This window comes from Oryctolagus cuniculus, chromosome 19 (genome assembly GCF_964237555.1).
Source record: "Oryctolagus cuniculus chromosome 19, mOryCun1.1, whole genome shotgun sequence".
Taxonomy (NCBI): Eukaryota; Metazoa; Chordata; class Mammalia; order Lagomorpha; family Leporidae; genus Oryctolagus; species Oryctolagus cuniculus.
In genome coordinates, this window is record NC_091450.1 from 35,866,499 (window position 1) to 35,892,280 (window position 25,782).

At 46.0% G+C, this 25,782-nt stretch overlaps 1 protein-coding gene and 1 pseudogene across 2 annotated transcripts in view; both read right to left on the reverse strand.

Annotated features, from left to right (window-relative positions):
• The window catches only part of LOC103347431 (translation initiation factor IF-2), a 779,171-nt gene that overhangs the window by 688,957 nt on the left and 64,432 nt on the right, over positions 1 to 25,782 (reverse strand). The window lies entirely within an intron of this gene.
• On the reverse strand, positions 15,895 to 25,593 carry LOC138846909 (carnosine N-methyltransferase pseudogene; annotated as a pseudogene).

Here is a 25,782-nt window from a genome sequence, read left to right on the forward strand (position 1 = left end):
CACTTCCAATCCAGCTCTCTGCTGTGGCCTTGGAAAGCGCTGAAGGATGGCCCAAGTCCTTGGGCCCCTGTACCCACATGGGAGACCCAGAATATGCTTCTGGCTCCTGGCTTCAGATCAGCACAGCTCCAGCCCTTGCAGCCAACTGGGTAGTGAACCAGTGGATGAAAGACCTCTCTCTCTCTCTCTCTCTCTCTCTCTCTCTCTCTCTCTGTGTGTGTGTGTGTGTGTGTGTAATTCTGCCTTTCAAATAAATAAATAAATAAGTCTCTTTAAAAAAATAGGGGGGCAGCACTGTGGCGTAGCAGGTAAAGCCACCCCCTGCAGTGCTGGCATCCCATACGGGCACCCGTTGGAGTCTTGGATGCTCCACTTTTGATCCAGTTCTCAGTTATGGCCTGGGGAAGCAGTAGAAGATAACCCAAGTCCTTGGGCCCTCACACTCATGTGGGAGACCTGGAGGAAGCTCCTGGCTCCTGGCTTCAGATAGACTCAGCTCCAGCCATTGTAGCCATCTGGGGAGTGAACCAGCAGATTGAAAACTCTCTCTCTCTCTCTCTCTCTCTCTCTCTCTCTGCCTTTCAAATAAATAAATAAATAAACCTTTTAAAAACAGGAATATCAGAATGTGTATCTATAAACAGCTAAAATCTTTTTTTAAGATTATTTATTTGAAAGAGTTACACAGAGAGGGAAGGAGGCAGAGACAGAGAGGTCTTCCATCCGCATCTTCTACTGCTTTCCTAGGCTGTAGCAGAGAGCTGGATTGAAGTGGAGCAGCCAGGTCTCGAACCGGCACTTATATGGGATGCTGGCACTACAGGCAGCGGTTTTACCCACTATGCCACTGTACCTGGCCCATTGCTAAAATCTTTTAAAAGAAACAGTAGCAGTTGCAATAAGAACTTGCATTCATCACTGTCCCACCCTCCCTGTAGATTTGAGAAGGAAATTGCTTTTGAAAACAATCATGTCAACACCATGCAGGAAAAACAGAGACCATCCAACTTTATTTAATACAGTAAGCCCACCAAGTCCAGTGCAGCCACCTGCCAAACCAATCAACCTTGTAGGATGTCACTATGCAGACATGATAGAGTAATACTGGAAGCCACACAGGGAACATCAAGTTAGTTTCAGAGATCAGATATCACACCATATTACAGGTCATCATGTGGACCTAAAAGTCAGTATTACAGGTCACTGTCCAGGCCTCATACTAGTTTCAGTGGCCAACTTTTTTTTTTTTTGACAGAGTTAGTGAGAGAGAGAGACAGAGAGAAAGGTCTTCCTTCCATTGGTTCACCCCACAAATGGCCGCTATGGCCAGCACTGCGCCGATCCGAAGCCAGGAGCCAGGCACCTCCTCCTGGTCTCCCATGCAGGTGCAGGGCCCAAGCACTTGGGCCATCCTCCACTGCCTTCCTGGGCCACAGCAGAGAGCTGGACTGGAAGAGGAGCAACTGGGACTAGTACCCAGTGCCCCAACCAGGACTAGAACCCGGGGTGCCAGCGCCACAGGTGGAGGATTAGTCTAGTGAGCCACGGCGCCAGCCATGGATATCTTATTGGTAGATATCTTGTGCTTTAGGTGGAATTTCTCCCCCTGTCCCCCAAGACCTTTCTGTGTCCAGCACTCTGAAGACCTGTCAGCCAGAGATTGGAAGCATTTTACAGAGTGCAGATCTGAGATTTCATCCTTGCTGGGAACCTGGCGCACTTCTCACACCCTTGATGGCTACAGCCAGAAAAGGCAGGCTCGCGCGCCCTCTGGCGCACTTCTCACACCCTTGATGGCTATAGCCAGAAGAGGCAGGCTCGCGCGCCCTCTGGCGCACTTCTCACACCCTTGATGGCTACAGCCAGAAAAGGCAGGCTCGCGCGCCCTCTGGCGCACTTCTCACACCCTTGATGGCTACAGCCAGAAGAGGCAGGCTCGCGCGCCCTCTGGTGGCTTCTAGGACTCGGCACAGGACTCGCGGCCGTTTGCCACAGACTACACCTCCCAGTGGTCCCCACGGGCATCCTGCGTCAGAGGACCGCGTCTCCCAGAACACCCCACGGGCTCTGGACTCAGACTCCATTTCCTAGGGTCCCGTGGGCGCCCGCCTCAGACTCCATCTCCCAGAGCCCCGTGGGCGCCCGCCTCAGACTGCATCTCCCGGAGCCCCGTGGGCGCCCGCCTCAGACTCCATCTCCCAGAGCCCCGTGGGTGTCCAGCTTCCTAGGGCTCCGTCTCACGGAGGGCCCTGCTGGGCTGCCCTCTTTGAGGACCCCAGCTTCCAGACCCCCTGAGCATGAAACCCTCAGAAAGCCATCTGCGAAAGCCCCGCGGGCGCCCCCCGCGACTCCAACTACCAGAGCCCAGCCAGCGACAAGCCTCGGAGGACTCCATCTCCCAGGGGTCCCCGCGGGCATCATACGTCAGAGGACCGCGTCTCCCAGAATGCACGGTGGTCTCCCGCTTCAGACTCCATCTCGCAGAGGTCCCCGCGCTCACTGTGCGTCAGAGGGCCACGTCTTCCAGAACACCTCGTGGGCGCTCATCTCAGACTAACTTTGCAGGGTCCTGTGAGCGCCAGCCTCAGACTCCATCTCCCAGAGTTCCTAGCAGGATGCTCACGTCAGAGGACCGCTTCTCCCAGAACACCTTGCAGGCGCTCGCCTCAGACTCCATCTCCAGCGGCAAGCTTCAAAGGACTCCATCTCCCTGCGTTCCCCGAGGGCGCACACACACACACACACACACGCGTTATCCTCAGAACGATGGAGCCCTAGAGTGTGGAGTGCAGAGCACGACAGGACATCTGTCACAGATGCGTGGACACTCACGACGCGTGGTGGGAGACGGCGCTTGTGTGGAATCCACAGGCCGGAATGAAAGTGGAATGCACACGAGCAGTGCACCGTCCTTCTTACAGGGCCAACAGAGGCTTCGGGCGTCAGGCGTTGCGGCACAGCGGCTTAAGTGGCTGCCTGCAATGCCGGCATTCCCTGTGGGCGCTGCTTAGATCAAGCTACTGCACTCCCAATCCAGTTCCCCGCTGATGTGCCTGGGAAAGCCTTGGGTGGCGTCCAGAGTCTTGCACCCGTGCCACGCCCATGAACGGCACTGGGGGAGTTCCAGGCTCCTGGCTTCAGCTTGGCCCACCCCACCATTGTCGCCATTTGGGGAATGGAAGATCTGTCTCTCCCTCTGTCACTGTAGCTCAAGAAAGAAAGAGAGAGGGAGGGAGGGAGGGAAGGAAGGAAGCAAAAAAAAATTTAAAAAGAAAAAGAGAAAAGGAGTCTGAGGGAGCCCGTTTCACCGTCCCGCCATTCAAGGCCACAGCTGCAGACCCATCAGTGAAGAGCAGGTCTGCACCAGAAATCTCCAGAGCTTCAATCTTTGTCTACTGTCCAGGACCACGGGCAATAAATTACTGTTGAGATCTACTTCCTGAAAACCCATAACCACAGGCCCATTGTGAGGAAAGTCAGAAAAGAGAAACTCATGGCATAGAGCTGGAGACCTAGAAGCCATGAGCGATTTTCTAGTAAAAATACATAAAAGTTGGGGCCAGTGCTGTGGTGTAGTGGGTTAAACCACAACCTGTAGTACCAGCATCCCATATAGGCATCGGGTAAGTCTCTCCCTGGTACTCTGACACCATCAGAAGCACATGTCCTGCCTTTCCAGTCTATGCATATCCTGGAGCCTGTGTGAAGTGGCACAGACCCTAAATGCCTCCCTTCCACTTTCATCTTCACTCATTTCCCAGCGTGCAATCTTTTCCCTGAGGGCATGGATTGCAGGGGACACAGTGCACATCTGCTCTGGGAGATAAGTAGGAAGTGAGAGAAGCCTGGGAGGGGATTCCCTGAATCTGAGGTCCCCAGAGGCAATCCCCAGCTCTGCCCTCCACTGCCTTCCTCTACAGTGGAGACTCCCTGGGTTCCTAAAGCCACGGGACAGGTGTGGAGAGTCCTCCCCTTTGTGGTGCATCCTGCAGAGCAGTGCAGTCGTGCACATTTATGTCTCAGCAAAACTGAGTTCCCATCTCCATGGAGAACCTTAGGAAAGGTCATGTGGGGTGAGCTCCTGTTTCTATGTCAGCTTTGCAACACTGAATGTAAAAATGGTCACTGGAAAACCCAGGAAGCTTGCTTATTGTGAGAGTTGAAGGATCAAATTCCACTGCATATTAACTGTAAATTTCAAGATTTAGAGGTGACTTTTTCTTTTTTAGTTGTCTTAAAGATTTTAAAATTTATATGAGAGTTACAGAGAAAGACAGAGAGGTCTTAGATCTACTGGCCCAGTCCCCAAAAGGCTACAATGGCCCAGACTGGTCCAGGCCAAAGTCAGCAGCCCAGAGATCTTTCCCAAGTCTCCTGCATGTGTGCAGGGGACCAAGCACTTGGGTCGTCTGCCACTGTTTTTCCAGGCAAATTAGCCCAGAGCTGGACTGGAGATGAAACTGTCAGGTCCTGGACTTGTGCCCATACTGGATGCCAGCATCACAGACAGCAGCTTAACCTGCTATACCACAATGTCAGCCCAAAGTAGTTTTATTTTTAAACATTGCCTTGGTTAATGAATTAATAAATCTATTCATCCTTGATTTTTCCAGTCATTTCTTTATTCTCTGTGAATTTGCATTTGCTCTTTGGGATACCAACCCTTCTGCATTATTGACTGCAAACATTATATGAAAATCCCTCTGTCATTCATGAAGGGATGAAAGCATAAACTCATTTTAATGTGAACCTAAGGAGATCGTTTTAACATTAGAGACAGATAATCTTTTTTTTTTTTTTTCAGGCAGAGTGCACAGTGAGAGAGAGAGACAGAGAGAAAGGTCTTCCTTTGCCATTGGTTCACCCTGCAATGGCCGCCGTGAACGGTGCACCGCGCTGATCCGATGGCAGGAGCCAGGAGCCAGGTGCTTCTCCTGGTCTCCCATGGGGTGCAGGGCCCAAGCACCTGGGCCATCCTCCACTGCACTCCCTGGCCACAGCAGAGAGCTGGCCTGGAAGAGGGGCAACCAGGACAGAATCCGGCACCCCAACTGGGACTAGAACCCGGTGTGCCGGCGCCACTAGGCAGAGGATTAGCCTAGTGACCCGTGGCGCCGGCCGAGATAGATAATCTTGAGGTAGTTTCCTTTTTCCCTTCATTTGCTCGATTTTATTTATTTCCCCACCTCTCTGGTGTAAGCATGGTTTTAATAGCACAAGTTCCCATTAGTTGTGTTTCCAGAGTGGCCATGAGAAGCCGCTCAGATGTAGTCAGCTGACACCTAGTAATAGTTCTGCAGTATAAAGCATAAGCACATCAGAGCACTGTGCTGGTTTCTGATTTTCAGACTGCTTTTTCCTTTGCTTTTTATAAACATCACAACTTGAATCTCAGTCCATTGCTGTGGATAGACGTTAAACCATGTGTTGTAGAAAAGAGGGTGTGGAGGGAGAGTTTCTGGGGGATGTTCCATCTCTGTCTGGCTTCTTGGTGATTTGGACCTGGGTCAGTGATAAATTCATGCTTCTCTCTGGTCTGCTTTGCCTTCTAGGAGTCCAACTGTATATTATTCTAGCTATTTGTTCCTCCAGGTTATTGCTTTGCAGGTTCCTTTGAATGCCTGTTATAATTCAGGCCTATTTTTGGTTAGGAACAGCAGCAGTGGAGATGAATGTATGTGTTACTGTTGTCCCGCTAAGCAGCCTGGACTAGAGCCGATAGGTTTACTTGACAGTGTGAACTTCCCTTAGTGTCCCTGGAAGCAGCCTCGCCCCCTGCATGCAGGCAACAAGGTAGCAGGACAGAGGCACAGCAAACAATGCCATGGAAATTTACTGTTGCAGGGAGCTAGGCCATGCTGCATTGGCTTCTGCATTGGCAGTGCTTAGCCTCAACTGCAGAGCCATCTGCTGGGGCTGCCTCCTTCATACGGTCAGCCCTTCTTTCTTAGTGACCATGGCTCCTGTGACAGCAAAGCTACAGGTTTGGGTGGTGGAAACCGTGGAGGAGTCAACAATGTGGAGCAGCTTGAGTAGATTTCTTTGGTGCTTGAATGATCCTGGCCCACCCGTACAGCTTCTGTGTCTAACATCACTGCCTTCTGCTGCATGGTGGCTCTGCTCTGTTGTGTGTCAGAGACCTTTGGGTGGCATTTCCATTTATAGAGCATGAGCCTAGAAATGTCACTTCCCCAGTGGTTTTAAGTATTAGTTCTTTGGCCTCAGTTTCTGGAAACTCTCTGTCTTAATGTCATGGCCCAGCACAGAGATGGTGTTTTTCTGGCACTTGCTGTGTTGAGGCGGCTGTGTGGCCTTCCTGCTTTATTCCATAAGTGAATGAAATCCTGTTTCAAAGATCAGAAACATGATTTGTTTGTTTCTGAGTCATGGACAGCAGGCTACCTCACTGGCAAGGCATGCATAAATGGTTATCCCATGATACCTGGTAAAAGCCACTTGGTTCTTCCTTTAGTTCTGAAAAACTAAAGCTTGTAGAGTGTTTTTGTAGGCTACAAGCTGACCATTATTGAAGGTGCTGTGAGCATGTGGTAACCCTGTATTCCTAGTCTTGGTTAGCACGTGAACAGTTGTGTTTAATGTATGAAAAAATATATAGATATATATTTCTAAACCTCCAAGAAATAAATAAAGGAAACAAATTGCTTTCAAATGCTTGTGAGTATTTAAATCTTTGGTAAGTAAAATAGTAGTATCATAGGCTTAATAATAGTAGCTCTGTCTCCTCATACATACATGTTATAAAAAGTTACTAGGAAATTACTGAAAACAATGGCTAGCTTTCTTTAATATTATTTCTCTCTAGAGTAGAGTCTAGATCCTTTCTAAGCCAGATAAAGTACTGAAACAGTAACTACTGAACATAAGTTTATGTATTCTATTTGACATCTTGCTTCTGTATGATAAGGAGAAGCAAAATATCTTGGAGTATCTTAATGAATATGAAAAAGATAAGCCAGCACTGTGGCTCACTAGGCTAATCCTCCGCCTTGTGGTGCCAGCACACCGGGTTCTAGTCCTGGTTGGGGCACCAGATTCTGTTCCAGTTGCCCCTCTTCCAGGCCAGCTCTCTGCTGTGGCCAGGGAGTGCAGTGGAGGATGGCCCAAGTACTTGGGCCCTGCACCCCATGGGAGACCAGGATAAGTACCTGGCTCCTGCCATTGGATCAGTGCGGTGCACCAGCTGCAGCACACCAGCTGCAGCAGTCATTGGAGGGTGAACCAATGGCAAAGGAAGACCTTTGTCTGTGTCTCTCTCTCACTGTCTACTCTGCCTATCAAAAAAAAAAAAAAGAATTACAGAATCAAATTGTTGCAGGAGTTTGAGTCAGGTTTTATTTCAGGTTGGATAATGAGTGTGAGAAAAAGGAGAAGTAAAGTTTTGCTGAGGAGGGGCTCCAAGGGAGTGTTCCAGTAAGGTTGTGGACAACACAGCTTATTTATCGATTGCCTGTTGATTGATCAATCGCCTATGTCGGGGCCTGCTTTGTTGTTTTGTTTCATGTTTGCATGTTTTCTTCAACAATCTGGTTTCTGGTGAATTGAGAAATGGCTTCCTTACATACATTTCAGGAAGTGGTCATTGTCTCTGACCAGGTTATCTCTCTATTGAGGTCTGATCTGGCTTCCAATATCTGGAACATTCTATACATCTGGGAAGTGGTCCTGGTCTCTGATGAGCTGAGAATGTCATCTTTCTGAGTAGAAAGAGTTGAAAGACGTTACCTCACTGATCACTATAGAAATGCCGTAGTTGGAAACTGTTGCTGACAGGTTGAAAATGTGGTGGTCTGCTCTGACACCAGAACCTGGTATCTTGTAGTTATTTAAGAAAAAAGGACACTTCTATATCCCAGAACCCGTTATTTTCCTATCTTTCTGCTGGTATTTCACTTACTGCATTCTCACAAGATAGTTACTCAAGGAGCATCCCCCTGTTACCCTCACAATGCTATAGTTGATCTGCTGACTGATGTGAGATGAGAAGGCCATAGATATCCAACTGCAGCACCAGCAACAATAAGCACAAAGAAACACATAGGAACATCTGACTACAGAATTGCCCACTTTTGGCAACTGAGGTTTATCTTCAGTTATTGAAACTGGAGTTAGAGAAGTATTTAACTTCATAATAGTAAATGAGAAATGGGCATATCTTTCCCATTCATAAGATTCTTTTTTCAGTTGCTGACTGAGTGTGGTGGCTGCAGCTGAACAATTCTACAATAGCTTCTCTGTGCTGAGAACTACAGGCTGCACTGGGAGGCCAAGATGCAGCCCCTCTCCTACCAACAGCTCTTTTTCTGTTCTATCCTCCATGGTAGGAAGGTTTGATTGCTTCTACAACACAAAACTCAGAGATCGCAACCAGTTAAATTTGTGTTTTAACTCTGGTATACTACACATAAAACATGAATGCCATGGTATTGTTCTTAACCATCATTGTTGTACTATGCCAGTGATGATTACTAATTATTCTGTAAAGAATTTCAATGGCATTCATGTTTGCAGGGAATTTCTCCCTATATTAATTATCTGGTTTTTTGAAGTTCCTTCTCCATAGACTTCTCTTATAATTCTGTTTCTGTGAATTCATTTGTAACAGTCTATGTTTCATTTCTGAGTTAAGATTCTGAGTCTCTCCTTTGTAATCTAAATGTTTGTAATATGTGTTCATTTGTCAAAGAATCAAGTTTGATTCTGGTGATTTTTAAAAAGATGTACTTATTTAAAGGCAAAGATGGAGGGGGGTAGGGAGGGAAAGAGAGAGATATCTTTGACTTTCTGATTTAATCACCAGATCAGCACAGTAGCCTGGACATAATCAGGCCAAAGCCAAGAGTACAGAACTCAATCAGGGTCTTCAAAATGGTGGCAAAACCCCAGGTATTTGAACAAATATCTTCTGCTTCCTATTTGCACAGCAGTGAGCTGGATGGGGAGCAAAGCAATGTGATTGTTTACTTCCCACATACTCAATACAGTCAGGTCCAGGCTTGCCTAAAGCCAGAAGCTTGGAACTCTACAGCTATATCCCATGTTGGTGGCCAGGACCCAGGTTCCTGTGCCATCACATGCTGCTCTCTGTGATCTACATTAGCAGAACAGGTACCAGTAGTCATAACTGTGACTAGAAACCAAGTATACGCATATGGTGCTTAGGCATCCTAACTGGTTGGTATCTTAACCAATAGGCCAAATGCCTATTCCATATTGTATGTTCTTTTTTAAAACATTTTATTTATTTTATTTGAGAGGCAGAGTTACAGACAGTGAGAAGGAGAATCGGGAAAGAAAGGTCTTCCCTCCATTGGTTCACTCCCCAAATGGCTGCAATGGCCAGAGCTGCGCCAATCCGAAGCCAGGGGCCAAGAGCTTCCTCCAGGTCTCCCACATGGGTGCAGGGACCCAAGGGCTTGGGCCATCTTCCAGTGCTTTTCCAGGCCTGAGAAAAGAGCTGGATTGGCGGTGGAGCAGCCAGGACCAGAACCGGCAACCAGATGGGATGCCAGTGCTGCAGGTGGAAAGATTAACCCACTACGCCACGGCACTGGCCCCTCCATATTATATGTTCTTAACACAGTAATTTGTATCAATATGTAATGTCCTTTTTGTCTCCTGCAATGATTTTTGTCTCTCATATAATTGTCTGATGGTAGTATAACCACACCAGTTGGATTTTTACCTATGATACAATTCTACATTTCCTTTTCTGTCCATCACTTTGAACCTCCTTTCTATTGAATCTACAGTGATTTTATGTAGACAGTGTATGGATGGGTTTAGTTTTAAAGCATTCTGATATCTGCTTTTTCATTAGAGTGTTGACACTATTTATATTGGAATAATTATGACATTACTTCTGAAATTTTACATTTGCTTTTTGTTCTCTCTTAGACTATTTTTATCTCATTTCAACCCACACAGCATTTTCTTCATTTCCTTGAATTTTGTAGTGGACACTTTTGATTCCCTTCTCATTTTCCTATTTGTACATGTTTAGGATACTTTTGTTCTTATTACCAATACTTACCTTGGCAAGATTAATATAGGAGACAAAGAAGAACATTATTTTGAGGAAAATTACTGGGTCAAGAAGACAATATGGGGTTGGAATTGGGCCTGTTAGTTAATGCACCAGTAAGGATGCATGCCCCAAATGCGTAAAAAAATCTCAAATGTATATTATATATAACATTCTGAATACATAGCCACTTAGCCTGAGTTGATGCCACCTGCAATAGCACACAAAGACAATGTTCCTATACACCTCATTCCAACCCTTTTTTTTCTTGGTCAAAGATAACATTATTATAACTTCTGTGCACTAACATGCTTATTTCTAATTATGTTTATGTATTTCTCTTTTAATTGTAATAAGAAATAAAAGGAAAGGATGGACAACTATAAAACCATCCTCAATTCACCATCCTCTCAAATAGAGCAGGAGCTGAGGAGGGTCATGGTGTAGTTGGTTTTCATGGTGGCATTAAACTTTGTTCCCTCTCTACATTCAGGAAACACCTTCAGAGCTACAGGGATTTCCCAGAGTTACCTTGATCTTTTGTCTTTGTTCTCAGTCATCTGGATTCTCCAACTTTCCTTCTAACAATAAACACATGGCCACTATGCTTGAATGTGCACTGGTCCTGGGGTTCTTCACACATCACACTTTTTAAAAATGCTTTGGGAGGTAGCTAGAGTGCCAATTTCAGGGGTTCCCAATGGCCAGCCCGAATCCCTTCCTCATGCAGAACAATGTGTCATTACAAGCTTCTTCTGAAACTTTTTCTCTGGAACAATGAACAGTCAAGGTGAATCCAGATCATGTACCTGCTTCATGCAACATTTGAGGGAACTACAGGTCAGGGTGGTGAAAGCCATGGCCACAAGTGACACAGCTGGCAGGCATGGTGTTCTCTAGATGGTCAGATCCTCACAACATTTTGTTTCTCATCTTATAAAATGTGAACCATTGTCTTCTTTCCTCCTTCACCAAAAGTTCATCACACCAGAGTCAGTTGGCATATACACTGGGAGGAAAAATGATCCCAAGAAAGGATGTGTGCCACATTTGCACATGAGCTGCTGGATAGCCTGAACCACAAGGGCTCAGGCTTTAGGAAACTGCTCTCTCACTCTAGAGTTTTACACTTTCTTTTTTTTTAATTTTTTTATTTTTATTTTTTTTTATTTTTGATAGGCAGAGTGGACAGTGAGAGAGAGAGACAGAGAGAGAAAGGTCTTCCTTTTGCCGTTGGTTCACCCTCCAATGGCTGCCGCTGCAGCCGGCACACCGCGCTGATCCGATGGCAGGAGCCAGGAGCCAGGTGCTTTTCCTGGTCTCCCATGGGGTGCAGGGCCCAAGCACCTGGGCCATCCTCCACTGCACTCCCTGGCCACAGCAGAGAGCTGGCCTGGAAGAGGGGCAACCGGGACAGAATCCGGTGCCCCGACCGGGACTAGAACCCGGTGTGCCGGCGCCGCAAGGTGGAGGATTAGCCTATTGAGCCACGGCGCCAGCTCGAGTTTTACACTTTCTGCTTGACCCTATGGGACTGTTTGTCTTTGGCTATTCACCTTTCCAGCCTCATCATTTTCCTGCTCCCTAGTAAAATCCTTCCCTCAGCTCCCTTGTGAACCTGTTCTCCCCTTCCTAACCCTTCTTCCTCCTCCTGCCTGTCTTTGCTTATCTAGGGTTATGGCTATGAATGCCAAAATCCTGCCTTAATCTTGGAGTTTTATTTTCTGTGTGCTCATAGTATGAACGTTAATTTTAAATAATAACTGGCCTGAACCACCAACTGCCCATACATTTGGCCCAGCCTCATTCTCGATGTGTCTATATGGGAATTTCTGGGTAGGTGTAACATCTGAACAGATAGAGTTTGTAAAGGAAATTGCCCTTCCTGGTGAGGCTTGAATAGAGCAACAGGACTGAACAGTCTGATCAAGAGGGCACCCCCTTCCTTCATAGAACATGTGAGGGAACTTAGGGGCAGGGAAGTGAAAGACCTCACCCCAGTTGACACAGCTGACAGCCATTGCATTTTCCTGGTGATGGTTCCTCTCACCATTCTGGGTATGAATGTCACAAAATTTGAGCATAGGAACCATTATCTGCTTGCCTTCTTCAGCAAAGGTTCATTGTAACAGAGCTGCTTGGCATGTAACTTAGGGATGGCAAATGATTCCAAGAAGCACTGTTTCACATTTGCACATGAGCCATATGATGTCCTGAACCATGAATGCTTCTGAAAGAGATACTAGGGATCTCTGAATGTGGAGAAAGGAGGGGAAATGTCCCAGATGCTCCTGAGGAAGTAGGAGCATTGGATTCCCCCTGCTGGGTGTTTCCTTGGTGGAGAAGCCATTGCAGGTGCATGTTTGACATTTTGTTTTGTTTTGTTTCAGATGAATAATTCCAATTCGTATTTATCTGGAACCCAAGAGAGAAACAAGCAGAGCCAGTGTGGGCTATTGGAAGCAGGCATGAGGTAAGTGTTTTCCATCATCATCCACACAGTCCCTTACTCCATTCTCAGATCATCCCCAAGGTGCAGGCATCATTATCTTCACTTTGTGGGTGAGAAGACTGAGGCTCACAGAGGTAAAGGAACTTGTTTTAGCAAAGAAGGACTCAAAACCAGGGGGAAAAAATAGCCAACTTGGACTTGATATAGAAAATTTGTAATGCTGCAAATCTACACCATCCTTGTGGGTTTCTCAACCAGAGAATACCTTGATGAAAACACATGGGAGAGCTGGCTGGTAGCATTTATAAAGGATTTACAGAGGTAGGAAGAAACTGGAGCATAGAGTAATGGCATAGAATGTGGGGAGCAACTCGGACTAGACTAAGTTACTGGAATTAAGACTTATCCTATGCATCTGCTCTCCCACAATATGGTGCTGGGAGAGGAGTAAACAGCTTCTACACAGCTGCCTTTCACCAACTTGACAAGCTGTAGGAGCTGGTCCTGATTGGAGGAGAGCAGCGTACTCGGCGTGTGGGTAGCAGAGTTGGGATTGGTGGAAGAGGACTATAAAGGAGGAGAGAGACAACATGCACCAGGAACATCTAAGGGGAACATCCGGATAACATCTGAGCAGCCCCCGAGAGAGCCGGCCGGCGGTGTGCCGCTCCCCCGCGGAAGTGGGGAAAGAAGTGGCAGGGGGCACCGCCCTTCCATGGAGGTGGAAGGATCAGCAGCCAACCCAGGAAGAACCAGCAGCAAACCCGGGGAGGGCCAAGCAGACAAAAGCACAGCGCAGGGTCCTGTGTCATTCCTCCGCGAAGAGGGGGAGCGACATAATGGTGCCATGACTCGGATATGAAGCCTAGGCAGGGTTTAGTGTCGTTCTTCCATGAAGAGGGGGAGCGACATAATGGTGCCGTGACTCGGATATGAAGCCTAGGCAGGGTTTAGTGTCGTTCCTCCATGAAGAGGGGGAGCGACATAATGGTGCCGTGACTCGGATATGAAGCCTAGGCAGGGTTTAGTGTCGTTCCTCCACGAAGAGGGGGAGCAACAATAGAAGGCTGTGACTGCAATCCAGACACTGGAGATGGAGCAGAGTTTGGAACTAGCAAGCCTTGGTCCAGGACAGGCCTACTGGTTAACACACTGGTTGGGATGCCCATATTCCATATTGGAACGTCTGGGTTCAAGTCCAGGCACAGCTTCAGATTCTAGCTTCCTGCTAATGTGCACCCTTGGAGGCAGCAGGTCATGGGTCAAGTAGTTAGGTTCCTGCTACCCACAGGCAAGACCTGGATGGAGTTCTTGGCTCTCAGTTTCAGCCTGGCCCAGACCTGGTAATTTCTGGCATTTGAGGAGTTGGATTAGCAGACAGGAGCTTGTTTTCTCTGCCTCTCAAAAAATACATTAAAAAAACCCCAAAACACCCACAAGACCTTGTTCTAGCCTTGTCCCTGCCATGCTTCCATTACTGCTGGGGAACCCTGAGCAAGTCACAGCCATTTCTCTGAAGCTTTGTAATTTGTCCCGAAGATGCTGATGAACTGATAATAGAAAACCCTGAGGTTCTTTCAAACTCTAAAATTCTGCCTGAGATTTATAAATTTTAATGCACTCTGAATACCATCTTGAATCCAGAAGAGAATATAGATGTAGTAATTCTTAACATAATCTTGTCAAAGTACAAAGGAATAGGCTTGATTTTAAGGATTTTAAGAATGCTTTTTTTTTTTTTTTTTGGACAGGCAGAGTGGACAGTGAGAAAGAGAGGAGAAAAAGGTCTTCCTTTTTCCATTGGTTCACCCTCCAGTGGCCGCTGCACTGATCCAAAGCCAGGTGCTTCTCCTGGTCTCCCATGTGGGTGCAGGGCCCAAGGACATGGGCCATCCTCCTCTGCACTCCCGGACCACAGCAGAGAGCTGGCCTGGAAGAGGAGCAACCGGGACAGAATCCAGCATTCTGACCAGGACTAGAACCTGGTGTGCTGGCACCGCAGGTGGAGGATTAGCCTATTGAGCCACAGCGCCGGCCAAGAATACTTTTTAAACCAGATTACATCACAACAAGCCCATCATTTCAGCATCTTTCTGTTTTCCTTGTTTATGAATATGATTTGGACACTGCTGCTATAGCAGTAGTTGACATTAAAGTCAAATAAGAATATTATGTTTGAAACAGAGGAGAGGATTTAAGCTTATCTTTCTAAGAAATTTATGAAAATATACTCGGTAGACAGAAATTGCATTGTCATCAAATTAGTTTTCTAAGCTCAAATTTAATTAAAATGAGACACTTCTACAACTGATTCAATCAACAGAGTGTAAAGAGATTTTGGAGGGGCTGGCACTGTGACACAGTGGGCTAATGTCCTGGCCTGAAGCACCGGCATCCCTTAAGGGCACCAATTCAAGATCTGGCTGCTCCACTTCTGATCCAGCTCTCTGCTATGGCCTGGGAAAGCAGTAGAAGATGGCCCAAGTCCTTGGGCCCCTGCACCCATGTGGGAGACCAGGAAGAAGCTTCTGGCTCCTGGCTTTGGATCAGTGCAGTTCCAGCCATTGCGGCCAATTGGGGAGTGAACCAGTGGTTGGAAGACCTCTCTCTCTCTCTTTCTCTCTCTCTCTCTCTCTCTCCCCCTCTCCTCTCTCTATGTAACTCTGAATTTCAAATAAATAAATAAATCTTTAAAAAACAGAGAGATTTTGAATGGAGCACACAGGAAATAAATACAGTACCACTCGAGCAAATAACCAACACAACAGTTGTGTCTGCTGTTGCTGGTGATGCTTCTCAAATATCTTTAACGACTTTTGGATGAATTGGCTTCTGCTGGTGTGAAGCAGGCTCATCACGCCTGGCTCACACTTGCAAATTTAGTTCTGTAAGAACAAGAGCTCCCTCTTGGGGAAAAGACCTTAATTCATTTATCGAGGCTCCACTTCTATAACTGACACACTTCCTACTAGGTGCCATGTCCAAAAACTGTCCCGTTGAATAATTAAAGTTCCAAACCATGAACTTTTTTCTTTTTCCCAGAATGTAACTCCACCATTTCAGCTGTTTTCATGAAAGTGTAAGTTGGCAACTCTTTTTTTTTTTTTTTTGACAGGCAGAGTGGACAGTGAGAGAGAGACAGAGAGAAAGGTCTTCCTTTTGCCGTTGGTTCACCCTCCAATGGCCGCTGCAGCTGGCACACCATGCTGATCCAAAGCCAGGAGCCAGGTGATTCCTCCTGGTCTCCCATGGGGTGCAGGGCTCAAGGGCCTGGGCCATCCCCCACTGCCTTCCCAGGCCACAGCAGAGAGCTGGACTGGAAGAGGAGCAACTGAGACAGAATCCGGTGCCCCGACTGGGACTAGAACCTGGTGTGCCGGTGCCGCAGGTGGAGGATTAGGCTATTAAGCCGCAGCGCCGGCCCAAACCATCAACTTTTAATGGACACTTTGAAACCACAGTGCTATTTAAACCCTATCAGGTTTTTTTTTTTTTTTGGTAGAATAGTTTCCTGGGTGACTTTTGTGATACCTCTCAACCAAGGGATAGGATACGTGTATACAATTAATACTTTCCCACACATTGATTGTACACTGGAGATAATATAAAGGGCTGATGTCAGTCACAAACACCAAGTGGACTCATGGGGTGATTTACTGGGGACTGTTGACGGAGGCCCATAAGAATGTCACTTAAGTAAGTTAGTTGACCCTCGCTGCCTGATAGATGGTGACAAACAGTTAACAATGCATCTGGTTACATGAAATGTGTGAGGTCTGGAAAACCTTGGGGATATCAAAGTCACATAAACAACACAACCTTGATCTGACTTGCATGATCCAGGCAGGGGCTAGTCATAGTTGTGAAAAGCACCAACATATCTCCCGGGATTTCTAGCTTCCCATCCTTATTAATCCTACGAGAAAGCATATTCTCACACTGGCGATTTTACCATACAGCTGTGTATGTTGGGGACCTCTTGACCAAAGGAATAAGATGCTTCTCTGAGAGTTCTTTACCACAAAGCCAGATTAATAGGAGAGATACATGAGGGAGCAACATTGTTTTCAGTTTGGTTTGTATTGACTGCATAGTCAGATACTCATGATTCATTTAAGGTGCACTCCTGTCCATGTTTGGCTTCGTCTCCATTGTGTAGCTTATGCTAACAGTTTTGGCAAGAAGGCTCTGCATTGCTTTGCTTGGAAGGTCAGGCAGACATGCAAGAAGGGCTTGCAATCCCTTCTCACTGTATTTCTTCTGAGCAGAAGCCAGGTGAATGGGTTGAAGTGATAGGTCTTTTCCCTTAGCAGAAATTCCCACCTGGGTCTGTTCTTCTGGGAAGGGCTCAAAGCCAATGTCATGACACCAAGCACCTCCCTGCAGCTGAGGGCATTGGGCTCTAGTCACAGCTATGGCTACAGATTGTTTTTCACAATGATGTAGCTGACAGACAGCAGTATGTGATGGCTGAAGAACTACGTGGGAGATACCACATAGTTCTCAACTTCGGGCTGTGGATTGGCCTGGAGCTGACTCTTTTGAGCATTTGAGATTAGAACATTCAGATTGCTCTGCTCCTGATTCAGCTTGCCACTATGCAACCAGGATGCAGCAGATGATGGCTCAAACACTGAGTATTTGCCACCATTTGCAGGACCAGATGGAGTTCTGGGCTCCTGGCATTAGCCTGATTCTGCCCAGGCTACAGTGCTGATCTAGGGAGTAAATCAGCAGGCCAAAGACACATTCTCTCCCCAAATTGTGTGGCTTTGCCTTTCAAATACAATGATTGACTTTTTTAAAGTAAGACTGCTAGGTTATGTGCACCTGAAAGCTTTTAGGCAAACAGATGAAACAAATGCCAGGAAGATTGTGACCTCAGCCAATTGTAACTCAGGCAATGAGGATTCTAACTCAAAGACTGTAACTCAGCCAATGAGGAACCAGGGGAGGGATCTGCATGCTAGGTAATAAATAGGTCGCACTAAACTTCCCCTCGTGTGCTGGCCTACCAAGCATGATGTCTTGAAGGCAGATAATCCAGTCTCAATTTTGGTGCACTTCCAGATTCCATCGCTTGACTGGATGGGTGAGGCTGTTTCTCACACAGAGGTGCCTTAAAAATCAACAGTTGACAAAGGCAGGGCCATCTGTGCTGAGTGTGTGTGCATTCATGAGTAAGTAGGAGTATTGGATTCCCCCTTCTTTGCGTTTCCTTGGTGGAGAAGCCATTGTTGCTCTTGTTTAAGATTTTGAAATTTGAGACCCATGCCTGGAAAGTTACTTATTCTGCATGCAGGGCTGTGTTCACTGGCTCTCTGGGATGGAGGGTCTGATTGCTACCCCAGTAATTTTCATTAGAATGAGGTTCCAGGCCTCATGTAGGAGGACTCCTGGGCCATTGGGCATGGTTTCAGGGCTCATTTAGGGACTATCATTATCTGAAGTTAGCTGATAAATGTGAATTCTTTGTTTCTCCAGCCTTTTGATTTGTTGTAAGCCAGATACCAGACTGGATAATCTACACAACGGTTTATTCTGGTTCATGGTTCTGGGAGCCAGCATTTCCAAGGTCTGGTAGTTAGAGCTGGTGAGACTCTGAGGCTGTCTCGTCTTGTGGCAGAGTCAGTGGAGGGCAGTGAAGGGAACAACACAGAGGGGGAGTCCTTGCTTTATTCCTACTCACTTTTGTGATAACAAATCTGATTTGGAAGAGAAAACACTCCTGGGAGAAAAACATGAATTCATTTATCCAGGGTCTACTCAAATGGCTGACTCAATTCCCACTATCTACCACTCCCTAAATCCTTCCCATTGAGTAATCAAGGTTCTAACCTGTGTACTTTTAGCAGACACTTTGAACCCATACCGTTACTTAACCATTAGAAGATTTTTGTAGAGAAGCTTCATGGTTGACTTTTGTGACACCTCTGAATCAAGGGAGAGGGGAATTTCACGTGAATGCTGACTCTGCACACATTGCTTCTACTCTGAAGTTAATATGAAGGTCTGATTCAGACACTTAGCATTCAGAGAAACAACATGTGCATTCCGTGTGTAAATAAATTGGAGAACATGGACATAGGCCGATGAGAATGTCACTTCTGTAACTTAGTTGACCCTTGCAGCCTGATAGATGACAAAAGATTAACAAAATGCATCTGGCTGCATGCAATGTGAGGTCTGGAAAGCCTAGAAGATACCAAAGTCACATTAGCAAACATTGCTTTGATCAGATGTGCATGATCCAGGCAGGCTAGTCATTAATTGTCAAAATCACCAACATATTTCCCAGAGTTTGTAGCTTCCCATCCATGCTTATCCTAGGAGAACAGCATATTCCCACTCGGGCAGTTTTATCATACAGGTGTGCATGTTGGGGGCCTAGTGACCTAAGGAAGAATAATATCCTCTCCAAGAGTTCTCTACAGCAAAGCCCTGTTGATAGGAGAGATTCATGAGGGAGCAATATTGGTTTAGGTTTGGGGTTATTGACTGCATAGTCAGATACTCATGATTCATTTAAGGTGCACTCCTGTCCATGTTTGGCTTCGTCTCCATTGTGTAGCTTATGCCAACAGTTTTGGCAAGAAGGCTCTGCATTGCTTTGCTTGGAAAGTCAGGCAGACATGCAAGAAGGGCTCGCAATCCCTTCTCACTGTATTTCTTCTGAGCAGAAGCCAGGTGAATTGGGTTGAAGTGATAGGTCTTTTCCCTTAGCAGAAATTCCCACCTGGGTCTGTTCTTCTGGGAGGGGCTCAAAGCCAATGTCATGACACCAAGCACCTCCCTGTAGCTGAGGGCATTGGGTTCTAGTCACAGCTATGGCTACAGATTGCTTTTCACAATGATGTAGCTGACAGACAGCAGCATGTGATGGCTGAAGAACCTGGGTCCCTGCCACAAAGGTGGGAGATGTCCACCTGGTTCCAAACTATGGCCTGGCTGGGACCTGACTCTTTGGAATATTTGAGATGTGAACACTCCATTTACTCTGCTCTCAATTCAGCTCACTGCTGTGCAACCAGGATGCAGCAGATGATGGTGCAAATACTTGGTATTTGCTACAATTTGTAGGACACAGAAGGAGTTTTGAGCTCCTGGCTTTAGCCTGATTCTGAAATAAACCTTGATTTATGTTTTAAAGTAAGGCTGCTAGGTTACAAGCACCTGAAAGCTTTTAGGCAAACAACATAAACAGGAGTATAGTGGCAAGAACCAGTGAAGAGAATGCAGGACAGCTTGTAACCCCAGTGTTTCAGCCTGTGAGGAAGCAGGGGAGGGATCTCCATGCTAGGAAATCAATGGTCGGCTCTAACCGCCCCAGGTATGCTGACCTACCAAGCTGGAAATCTTGCAAGATTGTTAACCAAGTTTCGATGTTGATGCATGCACTTCCTGAACCCATCACTTGACTGGATGAGTGAGGTTGTTCATCACACAGATGAGTCTATGAAGCATCAGTCAACAAATGCAGGGCCATCCACGGTGAGTATGTGTCCCTAGAGAGACACACACACATGTGTTGGCCTTCATTACTTGGCTGTGGTTTCCTGTACTAAACTGAATTCCAAAGACGCCCAGAAATGAGGGCAGGCAGGAGCCCCCATTTCACTGCTGTGGGTACTGAGGAGCTGCCTGTGGATGAACCTTTTGTGTGAGTGAGAGAGTTGTTTGGAGATGGCTGCCCATGTCTACTCTGATACCTTCTTCCTGTATTTGGGGAAATGGGCCCTGGTTGGCCCAGTGATATTTTTGGTCATCTTGGGGTGAGGGAGGAGGGATTGAGGTAAACTTGGGGGCTCAGGCTTCAGATACAGCTCTCACTCCAGAGTTTTACTCCTTCCGCTCACCCCTCAGGAACTGTTTTCTCTTTGGTCATTTGCCTTTTCAGTCTCATCATTTTCCTGCCCTCTGGTATACCCCTTCTCTGGGCTCCCTTTTTTACTTCTTCTCCCTTTCCAGCCCCCTTCTTCCTGCCTGACTATGCATATCAAGGATTATGGCTATGAGTGCAAAAACCCTGCCTTAATCTTGTTTTTATTTTTTTTATTTTCTGTGTGGTCATAGTATGCTAGTTAATTTTACATAATGACTGGATTGGGCCACCGAGTGTCCATACATTTGGCCTAGCCTCATTCTTGATGTGTCTATGTGGGTATTTCTGGCTTGGTTTAACATCTGAACAGCTACAGTGTGCAAAGAAAATGGCCCTTCCTGGTGAGGCTTGAATAGAGCAAAAGGACAGAGCAGTCTGTAATCAAGAGGTCACACTCCTTCCTTCACTGTCTTAGATAATTGACGTCAGAATATTCTGGATAGTGTTCTAGAATTTGATGAATGACTCTCCTGGGTATCCAGATTGGGAAATGGGCACACACGAAGGTTTCTGCAGTAATGTTTGATCTTTCCTTCATAGGACCTCTGCCTCCACCTCTATGTGAATATGCATTAGTCCTGGGTGTCTTCCACATACCACACTTGTTTCAATGCCTTTGGGAGGTGGCTTAGGTGCCAGTTTCAGGGGTTTTCAATGTCAGCCTCTGTCCTTCCCACATGCACACCAGCTGTGACATTGCAGACTTTTTCTGAAACTTTCATCTGGAAAAATGATGAACAGTCTAGATGCATGCAGATTATGTACTTTCTTCATAGAACATTTGAGGGAACTAAGGGCAAGGGATAAAGTTTGTTAATTTCAGAGCATCTTTCTAGTATAAACCTCAGGGAAAAGCACAAAAGTGTCCATTCCTTTCCTTGACACTCACAACCTAGCAGAGATATTTTCCAGACCAATCTTTCTAGTCTAGCACCATGTACCGGAATATTTGTTTTTGAAGGATCCCATATCTCGGAAAATTTAAAAAACATTTTTATAATGATTGGCTGGTAGCAGGAATCCCATCCTGCTTCGCCAATTTCACTGTAGTCTCACAAAGTCTCTCAGTATGGATTTTAACTTTCATGTGAAGTGTAGATGCTGGCAAAATCTTTCCATTCTTTCTGTATTCTCCATATCCTTTATTTCCAAACATATTTATAAAGTCGTTCACAATGGTCAATAGCATGTCTTGATTAGGATCAATGCAGTTTGAGATCTTGTCGAAGTTAGGATATTGAGGAAGCAGTTTCTGCTGATTAACTGGAAGTGATCAAAATTCTCTTTCTATTCAGTGTGCTAACTCTTACATTCTGGGGCCACAGTGGCTGAGAGCATTCGTGATCTTCCAGAAGTGCTAGTGCTCCAGCCTGTCCTTTTCCTCCTCCATGCTGCTCAAGGCAGCTGAGGACATCGCCATGGCCGAGCCCCAGTGCAGGGTGGAGAACAGTGATTCCAGCACACCACTTCCAGCACAGCTGCTGCTGCTTTCTGGCCAGCAGCCTTTGGCAGCTGAGTGGCGGGAAGCTGTGCTAAACTCCTCTGCTGCATCCCTGCCACCATCCTTGGCTTGGTGGCAGCTGCTCTGTCCTCCTCTTGATGGTGCCAACAAGGACCTGCTGCAAACTCAGTGCACATTTCACTCCCTGCTCTCCTCAGTGCTGCCTCCATGCTGGAACCCCTGAGGTGCTGAGGGATCCTTGGCATTCCCCACAGGGTTAAAGGGCTACACAACGCCTTAGTAAGAGTTGGCCCAAGGCACAGTGACAGGATCTGTGCACGTATTACCATGAAATATTTCCAAGGTCCTGTACTCTGATGTGCCATGGGCACAATTCCTGGGGCCAATGGCAATGGAGATCTTCCCACAGCTGCAGGGGCTCTTGGATGCCACTCCAAGGCTTCCCAAGATACAGCTCAGACACCCAGCATAAGCCTGGTGGGTCATCTCTGGGCATCAAGCTCAGCAAAGCAGAGCTGATTCCATTCATACTCTCCCATTGGTCCCTGGACAAAAGCAGATGGGTCTAAGGAAGACAGGGCAGGGCTGGTCCCAGGCACCTGAAGCCATCCTTTCTAGTCTTTGTGATCTGACTGGAGCTTAGCTGTCTGACCCTGCCCACTTTTGCTTTCTTGTCTGCCAGTTGCAAACTCTATTCCTGCCTTTACAGGAGAGAGAAGCTGTGGTCTAGCTTCTTCTGCAAGTAGATGCAGGACCCTGAAGTGTGCCTCAGTGAGATGCATGCGCCTAACCTCCTGTGAGCACACTTGTCTTTAGACAAACATCCTGTCATCTGGTGCTCCCAAACATGAGTATTTCCTTCTCCCTGCTTGCCTTGTTCTGCTTTGATCCCTTACCTTCCTGCCCTTGAGTTCTCATTTTTGTTCTCCTAAAACAATGCCCTGGTCCCCTTTACCTCATTCCACCTCTGACTATGTAGACATGTCTCAGCACTTCAGACTTAATGGATTAGAATTCACTTGCTCTATCAAGCATTTAAAACAATCATAACTCGGGTGTTGTGTTGTGGAGCAGCAGGCTGGGCAGCTGCTTGCAAAGTCAGCACCCATGAGGTCATGAATGTTAGTACCTGTAACCCCACTTCCTATCGAGCTCCCTTGTATAATGCCTGGCAAGACAGCAGAAAATTGTCCCATTCCTTAGGTGCATGCCTCCCACGTAGGAGACCCCGATGGAGCTCCATGTCCTGGCTGTGGCCCAGCCCAACCACTGCTGCGGTGGTCATTTGGACAATGAACCAGAGGATAGAAGATGTCTGTCTGTCTCTCAAGCTCTCTCCCTGTCTTCTTTCCCTGTTACTTTGCTTTTCAAATGCTAACAAAAATGTACATCTCTAAAGTTACTCACCACTAGTCTAAGCTCATGCAAAAGAGGAGCCCTGTTTTATTAACCACAGCATCTGTAGTGCCAGGGACATCTCCATCCTTTCAAAAACAGGTACAAATGAGAGACATTGTTCTTTTAAATATTTATTTACTTGAAAGTCAGAGTTACACAGAGAGAAGGAGAGGCAGAGAGAGAGAGCTCTTCCATCTGCTGGTTCACTCACTAGTTGGCTGCAATGGCTGGAGCTGGGCCAATCCGAAGCCAGGAGCTTCTTCCAGGTCTCCGACGTGGGTGCAGGAACCCAACGACTTGGGCTATCTTCTGCTTTCCCAGGCCATAGCAGAGAGCTGGGTCAGAAGAGGAACAGCTGGCACTCAAACCGGTGCCCCATGGGATATTGGCACTGCAGGGGTTGTCTTTACTCACTATGCCACAGGCCATAAAGCAAGTCTCAGCAAATTCAAAAGAATTAGAATCATACCATGCAGCTTCTCAGACCATAAAGGAATGAAGTTGGAAATTAGCAACTCAGGAATCCCTAGACCATACAGAAACACATGGAGATTGAACAACATGCTCCTGAATGAACAATGGGTCATAGAAGAAATCAAAAGAGAAATCAAAATCTTTCTGGAAGTAAATGAGGATAACAGCACAACATACCAAAACTTATGGGATGCAGCAAAAGCAGTGTTAAGAGGAAAGTTTATATCAATAGGTGCCTACATCAAGAAATGGGAAAGGCACCAAAGAGATGAGCTTTCAATTCACCTCAAGGATCTAGAAAACCTACAGCAAACCAGACCCAAATCTAGTAGGAGAAGAGAAATAATTAAAATCAGAGAAGAAATCAACAGGATTGAATCAAGAAACATGTTACAAAAAATCAGCCAAACAAGGAGCTGGTTTTTTGAAAAAATAAACAAAATTGACACCCCATTGGCCCAACTAACTAAAAAAAGAAGAGAAAAGACCCAAATCAATAAAATCAGAGATGAAAAAGGAAATGTAACAACAGACACCACAGAAATAAAAAGAATCATCAGAAATTACTACAAGGACTTGTATGCCAGCAAACAGGGAAACCTATCAGAAATGGATAGATTCCTGGACACATACAACCTACCTAAATTGAACCAGGAAGACATCAAAAACCTAAACAGACCCATAACTGAGACAGAAATTGAAACAGTAATAAAGGCCCTCCCAACAAAGAAAAGCCCAGGACCAGATGGATTCACAGCTGAATTCTACCAGACATTTAAAGAAGAACTAACTCCAATTCTTCTCAAACTATTCAGAACAATAGAAGAAGAGGGAATCCTCCCAAATTCTTTCTATGAAGCTAGCATCACCTTAATTCCTAAGCCGGAAAAAGATGCAGCACTGAAAGAAAATTACAGACCAATATCCCTGATGAACATAGATGCAAGAATCCTGAATAAAATTCTTGCCAATAGAATGCAACAACACATCAGAAAGATCATCCACCCAGACCAAGTGGGATTTATCCCTGGTATGCAGGGATGGTTTAATGTGCGCAAGACAATCAATGTGATACACCACATTAACAGACTGCAGAAGAAAAACCATATGATTATCTCAATAGATGCCGAGAAAGCATTTGATAAAATACAACACCTGTTCATGATGAAAACTCTAAGCAAACTGGGTTTGGAAGGAACATTCCTCAATACAATCAAAGCAATCTATGAAAAACCCACAGCCAACATCCTATTGAATGGGGAAAAGTTGGAAGCATTTCCACTGAGATCTGGTACCAGACAGGGATGTCCACTCTCACCACTGCTATTCAATATAGTTCTGGAGGTTCTAGCCAGAGCTATTAGGCAAGAAAAAGAAATTAAAGGGATACAAATTGGGAAGGAAGAACTCAAACTATCCCTCTTTGCAGATCACATGATTCTTTATTTAGGGGACCCAAAGAACTCTACTAAGAGACTATTGGAACTCATAGAAGAGTTTGGCAAAGTAGCAGGGTATAAAATCAATGCACAAAAATCAACAGCCTTTGTATACACAGACAATGCCATGGCTGAGGAAGAACTGCTAAGATCAATCCCATTCACAATAGCTACAAAAACAATCAAATACCTTGGAATAAACTTAACCAAGGACGTTAAAGATCTCTACGATGAAAATTACAAAACCTTAAAGAAAGAAATAGAAGAGGATACCAAGAAATGGAAAAATCTTCCATGCTCATGGATTGGAAGAATCAATATCATCAAAATGTCCATTCTCCCAAAAGCAATGTATACATTCAATGCAATACCAATCAAGATACCGAAGACCTTCTTCTCAGATCTGGAAAAAATGGTGCTGAAATTCATATGGAGGCACAAGAGACCTCGAATAGCTAAAGCAATCTTGTACAACAAAAACAAAGCCGGAGGCATCACAGTACCAGATTTCAGGACATACTACAGGGCAGTTGTAATCAAAACAGCATGGTACTGGTACAGAAACAGATGGATAGACCAATGGAACAGAATTGAAACACCAGAAAGCAACCCAAACATCTACAGCCAACTTAT